Genomic DNA, 12,123 nt, shown 5'->3' on the forward strand with positions numbered 1-12,123 from the left:
CTGCAAGCTGTCCTGATGGTGTGGTGTTTGGAATCTGCTGCTGAATTCCTAGAGTTCAGCCCTCCAGTGCCTTACAGAACTTTCTTCATGCAGCTCATCTCCTTCTTGTCAGAGAGTTTCATGTAGTAGCGTCTTAAGCTTGTCTTGCGCCCTGGTGCAGGGATCCCTAGGGCGCCCCCCCCCGGGGGTCCTCACGCACGCATGCCTGCCGCCTCACCCGCACTTTCCTCAGCGGCTGCCTTGGCTGGGGAAGAACAGCACCGAAGTCTCCTGGGGAGCGCGATGCACCTTCCTGCCAGGCCCCGATCATGGTGCCTCATCCTCCGCTGCCGCCACATCCCGCAATAGGCCCACCGTGCTCGCCGCCTCCCCCTCGCCGGGAGGCCTCAATACTCCGCCTCAGCTGAGCCATCACCGCGCGGAGAGCCACAGGGTCGGGAAGGGGAGAGCGCAGCCTCCGGAGAGGCTTCGCCACCAGCACGCACACAGCGAGGGGAAAAAGACAAGGAGGCGCAGCGCTGCGGCGGGACCAGCATAGGGCTTGGTGGCTGGTTGCGCCTCGCCAAATGCGCCACTAGGCCCTCTGGTTTCATGGCTATCTTGCCCAGCAACTTCAGAGAACAAATATAGCTGCAGTCTTTTAAGCAAGAGTAATGTTTTGAATACCACGGCTTATCCAATAGTCAATAATTCAATATTTTCTGCTGGAGATTGTACAGAAGAGTCAGCATTGTAGTCAAGTACATTAAGAATCATGTTGAACTAAACAATTTGCTTATTTTTTATCCCTTCAGTGGCAGCAATAGATACCATCACACGGGCAGGAAAAGTAGAACAATCTAGGGCAGTGGTTCCCAACAGGTGGTCCGGGGACCCCCAGGGGTCCGCGAGCTATGCCAGAGGGGTCCTCAAGATGCTATTAGAATAAAAAATATATTAAATATATTTCGTATGATAACAGATTTTTTGTTTTGGCCGCTTCCTGCATGAGCAGAGTCTAGCACAAAACTTGAATTAGATAGAGGCAGTAGTTCTGCTGTATGTCGTTAGGTGGCGCTTTACAAACACTACTGTTTTGCAAAGAGGCAGCGCGCGCATTCTACTAACGCTCACCTCCCCAAGATGCTTTGCGCGCGTCGGCTTCATTTGTGCGCTACTGCGCAGGTACCCTGTCTTCTCTATTCCCCTCCCTCCTCCCTGGCACGCGCTGCCTCTTTACAAAACAGTAGTGTTTGTAAACAAAGCGTTGTTTTTCGCGGAAGCTACAGTTCGCGTAGTTAAAAATGGACCGTTGGTTTAAAAGTGGTTCATCTCATTAAGAACTGAAAATTAAAACTAACTGTATACTGATGGAGTACTCTGTTGTAACTGTAAAAAACGTATAAATATAAAATATAAAAAGACTCTTAATTTGGCTCTCAGTTTTTAATTTTAGGATTAGGAATTAATGGGGGTCCTTGTCACAATAGCGGCTCAATGAGGGGTCCTCGAGAAAATTTTGTTGGGAACCCCTGATCTAGGGAGATACTTTAAAGGAGAAATGATATACTTTGCTGAGCAAACTCAACAGAAGAGAGGAACAGAATTTTTTTGAAGATAATGCATATAGTAGGGAGAAAGATATAAAGGAGGAAAAGGACAGATGTCTGAGGAAGTTTTTTTCCCTCTCCCTTCTCATCTGTGTTCATTCTAGCTCACCCAGACTGAGCAAAATAGTTCTAAATGGAGTGCAGGCCAGGAAGTACATTCCGTCTCCTTGAAATATGCAAATCACTATATTGTAGTACATTTTGTGCATGTATATCTCATTGTTTTTAATGGGACCCAGACATCTTTGACTGTCAGCAGAACTGCAACCTAAATGGTTCTACAAATGCTTCTATAGAAAGCAATTCTTTGTAATATTTCGGTTGGGAGAAACACTTGCATATACCTATTGACCTCAGGGGCCATCACTACAGTCTACCTCTGATTCAGCTATTCCTTGCTTACGCAAAATCATCCTGTTCTCCTCTCATTTTGCAGAATTTCTTGTAAAAGTCACCCAGGGCATTCTCTGCTTGCTTAAAAAGAAGAAGAAGAACCTTGTTTGAGCCTGTTACAATTCAGTCGAGGAAACTTCAGATTACGAGACAGAAGGAGATAGACACAGACACAAATGAAGCAAAGAAATCATGTTCTGAGGGGCTCAATGTGGTCCTCCTTCCACCACAGAACCTTCTTTGTCCTTACAGTCATGGCTGACAGTCTCTCACTTAGCAGGGGGAGATAGTGGGAAGTGGATAAGTAAGGACCAGCAGCAGCTTCTGCTCTGCATCCTTGCTGCCATCCCAATTCACTCCCTTAAAATCTATGGCAGCAACTACTTGCAGAAATAAGGCAGGGCATCCATAGATTGATTACTGAAGTGAAAGATTTGCCTGGACTACAGTGTTTGTAGAGGGAGCACCTACTGGATACTACCGGTATGTGTGGTGGCTATTTCTTTATGGAATATGACTGTGATACAATAGGTAGATGAGGGCTCGCCACCGTTCTGGGACCTGTGGGCACATTTGGAAACCTGGTCAATGTTCACACTCAGTATCCCAGGAGGACAAGGTCCCAGGCACTGATGTTCTGGGCTGAAAGAAGCAACATCTCAAGGAAAGAATCCTTTCCCATTCAAGCTCAGCTCAGACCAACATGCCATGGAGAAGGACAGTTGAAGCATCACAAAGACAACCTTAAAGCAAAAGTTTGTGCCACTGAGTTCCTGAAGCTTAGGTAAAATGAAAACCAGGCTTGATCCAGCTGAGGCAAGATATGCCACTCTAATAAACATTGGAAGTCTTCTGCATCCAAAATGCCAGGGAAAAGTATTTTGAAAGGAAACGTACCAGCCCCTGTCTCTGGAATCATCTGCAATGTAATCAAACAAGCTATTTTTGTAGCTGGACTGTTGGAATCAGGGTCTCACTCCATAAACTGGGATAGACCCATGACTTGACCATCAAAGCACAGAGGCCTTGAGCCAGGGTGTATACAATGTGCATGAAGTGCCCAGAGGGTTGGCTAAGGGTGAATGTAGTCCTTGAGCCCCAAGGGCCTAACCACCCCTGGTTTGTGCCAGGATAAATATGTTAGCTGTCATCACACCACCCCCATTGAAGACATCTGGAGTGCTGCATCACAATTGGGCAGAAGGTGGAAAGGGTGCTTAGTAGTTGCAATGTGTGGGAGAAGGAAGATGCAGGAGGTTTATCCATCCATCCAATTTATATACCTCCTTTTATCCAATGTTCCAACATTATAATTTTATAATACATTATAATTTTATAATTATAAACAATATAATTATAGGAATTATAAACATTATAATTATAAACATTATAATTTTATAATTTTATAATACATTATAATTATGTAAAAGACAACATATATGACATAAAAATAAAATAAAATAAAAATAAAAGACAATAAAACAATCACAGGAAAAAGTCATAATAACAGGTGTTTCCACCCCCTCCATGTTTAAAAGGCCATAGTTGTTTAGTGGCTGAGGGCCTGGGTAAAGAGGAATGTTTTCGCCAGGCATCTAAAGACATGTAATGATGGCACCAAGTGAGCCTCTCTGGGAAGAGCATTCCACAAATGGAGAGCCACCACAGAAAAGGCCCATTCTCATGTTGTCACCCTCTGAATCTTTTGGGAAGTGGGGACACAGAGAGGTGCCTTGGGGGGAAAGCGCAGGGCCTGGGTTGTTTCATATGGGAAGATGCAGTCCTGAAGGTAATGAGGTCCTGAGTCATGTGAGTTTAGCATGGAAGTGGTTTGTGTACAGGGGGTTGCACAAAAGGAGGGAACAGGCATGGGCATCGGGGTGACGCTGTGATGCTGGAACTCTGCAGCAAGAGGACGGGAGGGTCGGGCAGGCGAGAGGGGGTGGCAGGGCGGGTGAGGGCGAGGGAAGGCACGGCCGCAGTCACGACAGCTCCGAGGCGTTGCTGCATATCAGCATAATATTTCAACCATGTTGTGGGTTCAAGCCCCACCTTGGGGGAAAATCCTGCATTGCAGGGGGTTGGACTAGATGAGCCTTGTGGTCCCTTCCGACTACAATTCTATGATTCCATTGATATATTACCATAGCATATGCATCATTCTGCTTTCTTGAATTGTCCTACTCCTAGGCATAGCAGCCAAATCCTAGAGGCCTAGGTGCCTCTCCCCCCCCCCCAATTACTGGTAAATACCGTATTTGAAAGAGTCACCCCCCCATTTTGATGGGCTTTCTATGTGGGGCTTATTTGCCCCCCCCCCAGTATTTTATTAAGGATGGAAGAGGGAGGGAAGGAAGGAATAATAGAGAGAGGGATACCTCATATTTGTGGGTGCCTCTGGGTGATGCTGTGAAGCTGGAACTCTGCAGCAAGAGGATGGGAGGGTCGGGCAGGGGAGAGGGGGTGGCAGGGCAGGCGAGGGCGAGGCAAGACAGGGCCGCAGTCTCGATGGCTCCGAGGCGTTGCTGCATATCAGCATAATATTTCAACCATTTTGTGGGTTCAAGCCCCACATTGGGGAAAAATCCTGCATTGCAGGGGGTTGGACTAGATGAGCCTTGTGGTCCCTTCCGACTACAATTCTATGATTCCATTGATATATTACCATAGCATATGCATCATTCTGCTTTCTTGAATTGTCCTACTCCTAGGCATAGCAGCCAAATCCTAGAGGCCTAGGTGCCTCTCCCCCCCCCCAATTACTGGTAAATACCGTATTTGAAAGAGTCACCCCCCCATTTTGATGGGCTTTCTATGTGGGGCTTATCTGCCCCCCCCAGTATTTTATTAAGGATGGAAGAGGGAGGGAAGGAAGGAATAATAGAGAGAGGGATACCTCATATTTGTGGGTGCCTCTGGGTGATGCTGTGAAGCTGGAACTCTGCAGCAAGAGGATGGGAGGGTCGGGCAGGGGAGAGGGGGTGGCAGGGCAGGCGAGGGCGAGGCAAGACAGGGCCGCAGTCTCGATGGCTCCGAGGCGTTGCTGCATATCAGCATAATATTTCAACCATTTTGTGGGTTCAAGCCCCACATTGGGGAAAAATTCCTGCATTGCAGGGGGTTGGACTAGATGACCCTTGTGGTCCCTTCCGACTACAATTCTATGATTCTATTGATATATTGCCATAGCATATGCATCATTCTGCTTTCTTGAATTGTCCTACTCCTAGGCATAGCAGCATAGCAGCCACTAGATGGGCCATTGACATGATCTAGCGCAGGCATCCCCAAACTGCGGCCCTCCAGATGTTTTGGCCTACAACTCCCATGATCCCTAGCTAAGAGGACCAGTGGTCAGGGATGATGGGAATTGTTGTCCAAAACATCTGGAGGGCCGAAGTTTGGGGGTGCCTGATCTAGCGGGTTCTTCATATGTTACTATCCCTTTCAAAGCAATGCAGTATATTCTGATGCACATACTGTCCATGATTTGTTACAGTTTCCAAACCATCAAGTTATATTTATGTTGTCTGTGCACAGAGATCTCTTTAGCTGCTGATCAGTTCCGAAGAAAAGTCACAGAAGGGAAACCACTTGTTTTGCACTTGAGTTAAAGGAAAGTGCCCTTTAGAATGCAGCAGAGGTTAAAGAGAAATTCCTTCAGTTTATGTAACAGCGCCCAGTTCAACAGCCTCAGCAACTGAAATCCAGTTAGGATTCTATCCATCAAAACTGCCCCATAAAAGGAATGGCTCTCAAAGGCTAGAGAACCTTCTCAAACGAATGCAAAATGGAAATAAAGACACAGACATTCACATACAATGAAAAGTGTTGAAAATAAGGCTGACTTTGTCTCGTTAACCTGGCACACAAGCCCCGGTGATCAGTAACTGGCATTTATGAGAACCTGCTAGGAGGGAACTCTAAACTTCACAAATGAGTGTCACTATGGAAACTAATCAAATGAACAAAAGTATGAAAGAGCAGACTCAGTGGAAACATCTGAGAGGGAGGAACAGCACAGTAAACAAATTGTGTATGTTAAAAGTCCATGACTGAAAAGCTCGGGCGAACAAACCCTGATATCTAGAGGGTTCTGGAGTAAGTTCATGACAATTTCTCACTGAGTCATTAAAATCTGTGGGCACTATATATTTTTCAAGGGGAGGACACACACTGTGCCTCTTTTATAGGCAAACCAGAGCAGTTGGCAGAAAGTGCTGTTAGAGGATGGATTTTTGGCAGAATGTTGTGTTCCTAGTGCAACATGAAAATAAAAGGCTTCAAATAAGCTACCAGTGTATGCTTTTTTTATTTAAAAAATGACAAAATTTTGGGTTTTCCAAATTAAATAACAGTTGCCTTTTAATTTAGGGCAAGCTTTTAGAAATGTCCCTCACAACACGCAACTGGGAAGTTGGCTTGCAATCCCTGCAAGTTTGATAGTAAACAGAGCTTTCTTTGATTTCTTAGAAAATCAGCTAAGTGGGGTAAACTTGGGCTACGGTGAGAAAAATTACCATTATTAGTGAGCACATGCAACAAGTTCAAAGGAAACTACACTCTCAAAGGCATATTCATTAATCATATTGTATATCTTATACTGGGGTGGGCAAACTATGACCATCCAGATGTTATTGAACTCCCATCTCCTATCAGTCCCAACCAAAATAGCCAATAGTCAGGGATGGTGGGAATTGTAGCCCAACAAGATCTGGAAGGCCAGATGTTGCTCAGCCCTGATGTATACCATACTGATTATCATCTGAAAAAGGATATGGGTTCAGAGAAGCCAGAGAGAAAGATAATATATGGTAAGCAGACTATGCTGAAGACACAGCTGGTTTTTGTGGGTCAGATTCTGATTAGGGCTGCCAGGTCAGGAGCATCCCAGATCTTGAGATTTCAGGCCCAAACCTGAGCTAGAGATGGTCTCTGGTGATGTCACAGAGGTGGGTCCTGGTGATGTCATTAAGCATGACACATGAGGCATTAAGCACAGTCACTGAGAGTATGTCATTCAAATGAAAAACACAGTAGATGAGTGAATATGTCCAAGGTTGGAGATTAAAATAGAAGTCTCTATGCTTATAGTGAATTGCTTTTGTGAACATTCAGTATTAATGATGCAATTGCCAGTCAGCACCGTATGCAGTTAATTTTCTTCTGACCCCACTATCTACACAAACCCCTCACCAAGACTTCTGCTATTATACAATTTGTTGCTCATTAAGGTGCCACAAGACATTCCTTCCTGTTCAGAAAAAAACACAAATAAAATATGTGTTCTTAGGAACACATAACATTAACCTCAGCATACAAGATAACCTGTGCAGGTCTACTTTTCTGGCATATAAGGCAATCTGGCAGAAGTGAGGAGTAGGGACACTAGCACAATTCGGTTTAACTTTTCCAACCTTTGCTTTAAACGGAAACTCACTATGTTACCCATGCTGTGTTCTTAAGGCACAAGATATGATGTTGTAGTCCACCCAAGTAAAATTTGCAAGGATGCTCCTTTCACACCAATAACAGATCTTTACAAATGTCTACATGACACACAGACACAATTTATTCCCCAAGCTCTGTATTTAAGACATTGACCGGGGTGGGGTACCACTGGGCTACCAGAAAGCATGGGTGTAGACAGGGGGGGGCAGGAGGGGGCAGCTGCCCCCCCAGAAGCAAAAAATTATTGTATTTTACAGACCATAACCAATACTTTGCCCCTCCAAAAACTGAAGTGGAAAGGGCTTTGCTTTAGCAAGAGCAGCTCTCCACTTGCTGGGGGCGGGAACACAGCTGTAACAAAAACACATCAAATAAATAAAGCAAAGTGGCTACCAGTACTTAAGCAGTTAAGACAATGGAGCAGAATATCCCTTCAGGCAAGGTCCACCCTATTCACCCTATTGTTATTCAGTGGGAGTTGTTAATGGGCATTCAGGGATCGCATTAACAGTTATATTGGCGATTTAATGAGGGTGCAGAGGATTCAATTTGACTAAGGTGGCCCTGCAAGGCTAAAAGGAAGTGAATAAGAAGGGGGGGGCTGTAGCTTTGATAGACACAGTGATGTTTATAAAAAGCATTGGTGTTCCAGTCTGCCCCTCCTCCTGCATCTGTATACTGTAAATCAGGGGTGGCCACCTCCCAAGAGACTCTGATCTACTCACAGAGTTAAAAACTGGGAGTGATCTACCCCCTTTTGGGGGGTTCAGGTCAAAGCTGTTGAGTTTTTTTAAGGAAGGGAAGCCCTGTTTTGGGGGGTTTAGGTCAAACTTGTTGAGCTTCTTTTAGGAGGGAGGGAGGCCCATTTTTGTTTAGGGCTTCAGGTCATAGTTCAGCTTTTTTTAGGGAGGAGGAAAAATTTGGGTGAGCTTTTTTTAGGGGTGCCAGTGATCTAGCAGTTATCTACCACAGACATCCAGTGATCTACTGGTAGATCACAATCTACCTGTTGGACGTGCCTGCTGTAAATCAAGCAGAGAGAAAGCTGCTTACAAGGCTCCTGTACAGGTGTACCGGTATCTTCCTCTTGCTGCAGAGTTCTAGCATCACAGCGTCACCCAGAGGCACCCACAAATGTGAGTTATCCCTCTCTCTATTTCTTCCTTCCTTCCCTCCCTCTTCCATTCTTAATAAAATATGGGGGGGGCAGATAAGCCCCACATAGAAAGCCCATCAACATGGGGGGGATGACTCTTTCACATACGGTATTTACTAGTAATTGGGGGGGGGGAGGCACCTAGGCCTCTAGGAGTTGGCTGCTATGCCTAGGAGTAGGACAATTCAAGAAAGCAGAATGATGCATATGCTATGGCAATATATCAATAGAATCATAGAATTGTAGTCGGAAGGGACCACAAGGGTCATCTAGTCCAACCCCCTGCAATGCAGGAATTTTTCCCCAATGTGGGGCTTGAACCCACAAAATGGTTGAAATATTATGCTGATATGCAGCAACGCCTCGGAGCCATCGAGACTGCGGCCCTGTCTTGCCTCGCCCTCGCCTGCCCTGCCACCCCCTCTCCCCTGCCCGACCCTCCCATCCTCTTGCTGCAGAGTTCCAGCTTCACAGCATCACCCAGAGGCACCCACAAATATGAGGTATCCCTCTCTCTATTATTCCTTCCTTCCCTCCCTCTTCCATCCTTAATAAAATACTGGGGGGGGGCAAATAAGCCCCACATAGAAAGCCCATCAAAATGGGGGGGTGACTCTTTCAAATACGGTATTTACCAGTAATTGGGGGGGGGAGAGGCACCTAGGCCTCTAGGATTTGGCTGCTATGCCTAGGAGTAGGACAATTCAAGAAAGCAGAATGATGCATATGCTATGGTAATATATCAATGGAATCATAGAATTGTAGTCGGAAGGGACCACAAGGCTCATCTAGTCCAACCCCCTGCAATGCAGGATTTTCCCCCAAGGTGGGGCTTGAACCCACAACATGGTTGAAATATTATGCTGATATGCAGCAACGCCTCGGAGCTGTCGTGACTGCGGCCGTGCCTTCCCTCGCCCTCACCCGCCCTGCCACCCCCTCTCGCCTGCCCGACCCTCCCGTCCTCTTGCTGCAGAGTTCCAGCATCACAGCGTCACCCAGAGGCACCCACAAATATGAGTTATCCCTCTCTCTATTTCTTCCTTCCTTCCCTCCCTCTTCCATTCTTAATAAAATATGGGGGGGGGCAGATAAGCCCCACATAGAAAGCCCATCAACATGGGGGGGATGACTCTTTCACATACGGTATTTACTAGTAATTGGGGGGGGGAGGCACCTAGGCCTCTAGGAGTTGGCTGCTATGCCTAGGAGTAGGACAATTCAAGAAAGCAGAATGATGCATATGCTATGGCAATATATCAATAGAATCATAGAATTGTAGTCGGAAGGGACCACAAGGGTCATCTAGTCCAACCCCCTGCAATGCAGGAATTTTTTCCTAAGGTGGGGCTTGAACCCACAACATGGTTGAAATATTATGCTGATATGCAGCAACGCCTCGGAGCCGTCGTGACTGCGGCCGTGCCTTGCCTTGCCCTCGCCCACCCTGTCACCCCCTCTTGCCTGCCCGACCCTCCCGTCCTCTCCAGCCAAGCAGGGTAGCCGCCGCCGTTGCCAGCCCCAGAAGCACAAGGTGGCCGCTGCCGCCGCTGCCGCCACCACGATGTCGTCAGGCCAGCTGGCCCTGTAGCCCCGCCCACGTTCCCACTTTGTGGCCCCGCCCCTGAATGATCATGGCTTGCCCCCCCCTAGTTTTGATCCTGGCTACGCCCTTGCCAGAAAGCCCTTTTGTGAGTGACCATAGCTCTGTCTTCAATCCAGATTTCAGTTTGGAAAACTCACCCATTTTTCTGAACACACTTCCTGCCTTTCCAGCATTTCATTCTTTTCTATATATTACTTGATATTACAGGCCCAATCCTAGGGTTCCCCATCGGATTATTTTAGAGGAGAGTAGGTACAGGGAGGTCTGCTCTGGATGCAGAAGGGGGGGGTGAATAGAATAAGATTGGGAACTTCCCAGTCTAGTGTTTCCTTTTCTTCTGTCTTCAAGGCAGCTGCCACACAACCAGCTTCCCCCTGAAATGATCCAGTTGAGTGTTGTAACGGACATTTCTGAAAGCTTGCCCTAAATTAAAAGGCAACTGTTATTTAATTTGGGGTGGGGCAGCAAATTGTGCTCATTAGAGTTGATATAATGTCATTTTATAACACTGTTTCACATGGGTGGGAGGTAGAATAATTAAGTTTCCACCCAATGGGTGTTGTATTTGGATGGCCATCTGCCGTATATTATCTAGTTGAGATTCCTACATTGCAGGGGATTGGAATAGATGACCCTTGGGGTCCCTCCCAACTCTACAATTCTATGATTTTATTTCAGAGGCTGAAAGTCCCATTTTATGTTTTTTGTCCTGCATAAATGAGGAGCAGCTATTAACTTGCCTAATGTGAGCAAAGAGCACATCAGGCAAAAGTTTTCGTTTGCATATGTGTTCCACGGTCAGAGAAGGACTGAAAACTGTAATGTTCCTTATATCTGATGGGATTTGCAAAGATAGCCTAACTGGAAAGGGTAGCTTTTGAGTTGAGATGCTTTTAAAACACACACACACACACACACACACACACACACACACACAGGACTTCTGCTGATTAGTGGCACCATCTGGTGGAATAAGCACTCATAGCCACCAAAAGGTGCATATACTTGAACAGAAATGTATTACTTTTTGAGATCCCTTTCCAAAACTGAAATCTTTTATTGTTATTTTTCTAACCACTCATTTCCACTGGAGAGAGGATGTTCAAGGATCTAGCTTATTGCATTGTGATTTACACACTTATCTAGTCTGCATCTAGCTTTGCCACTTTTGTAATCTAATTCTAACTTCTCCCACTAGGAAACACTTTGTGCCAGATATTCTATTGATTTCTACCCTTTGACTAGCATTCCAAACTGTCACTCGAAGTTACTTTATGCTCCCATGATGTTCTGATCCAGCTCTTGTCTCCCTGTGCTATTCATGCCCATAACAAATACTTCAGAGCTGATATTACTCCCATTCAAGCCAAACCAGTTTTGAAAGTATAATCTGCTGTCATAGTCTTCTCTAGCCTTTATGATGTCACTGTCTAGGAATAAAAAAAAGAAGGCTATCAACAGCTGTCACCAGAGGTCTGGTTTTTACACCTAAAGTGGACTCTGCAGTCCTGTTCTCACATATTTCTTCTTCCCAGTCACGAGAGAAAAGAAACCAAACACCCCAACATTCAAATGACTTGAAATGGCTTTAAAAGTCAGATAAAACCCTCTACTATTTGCCACAGTATAGTTCTAAAATCATCAGAACTTAAGCATTGAATCATAAGAGTCCTGCTGGGTCAGACCACAGTGGCCAACAGTCCGTTTTAGGGGCCTAATCTGGCCCGCCGGTCGGTTTAATCCAGCCCCTGTGGCAGTTTATTTATTTCCTGGGGTAAAATCCTAAAAAAAAAACCTCAAGAACTTTGGTCGGCCCGTTGGTCGGCCCTCACGGCCCTTCACTTCATCCAATCTGGCCCCCTTTGAAAAAAGTTTGGACACCACTCCTAGGGGAAGCCCACATAAAAAAGGGCCATTAGTCCAAGCCC

The sequence above is a fragment of the Zootoca vivipara genome, chromosome 12 (assembly GCF_963506605.1).
Source record: "Zootoca vivipara chromosome 12, rZooViv1.1, whole genome shotgun sequence".
Lineage (NCBI taxonomy): Eukaryota > Metazoa > Chordata > Lepidosauria > Squamata > Lacertidae > Zootoca > Zootoca vivipara.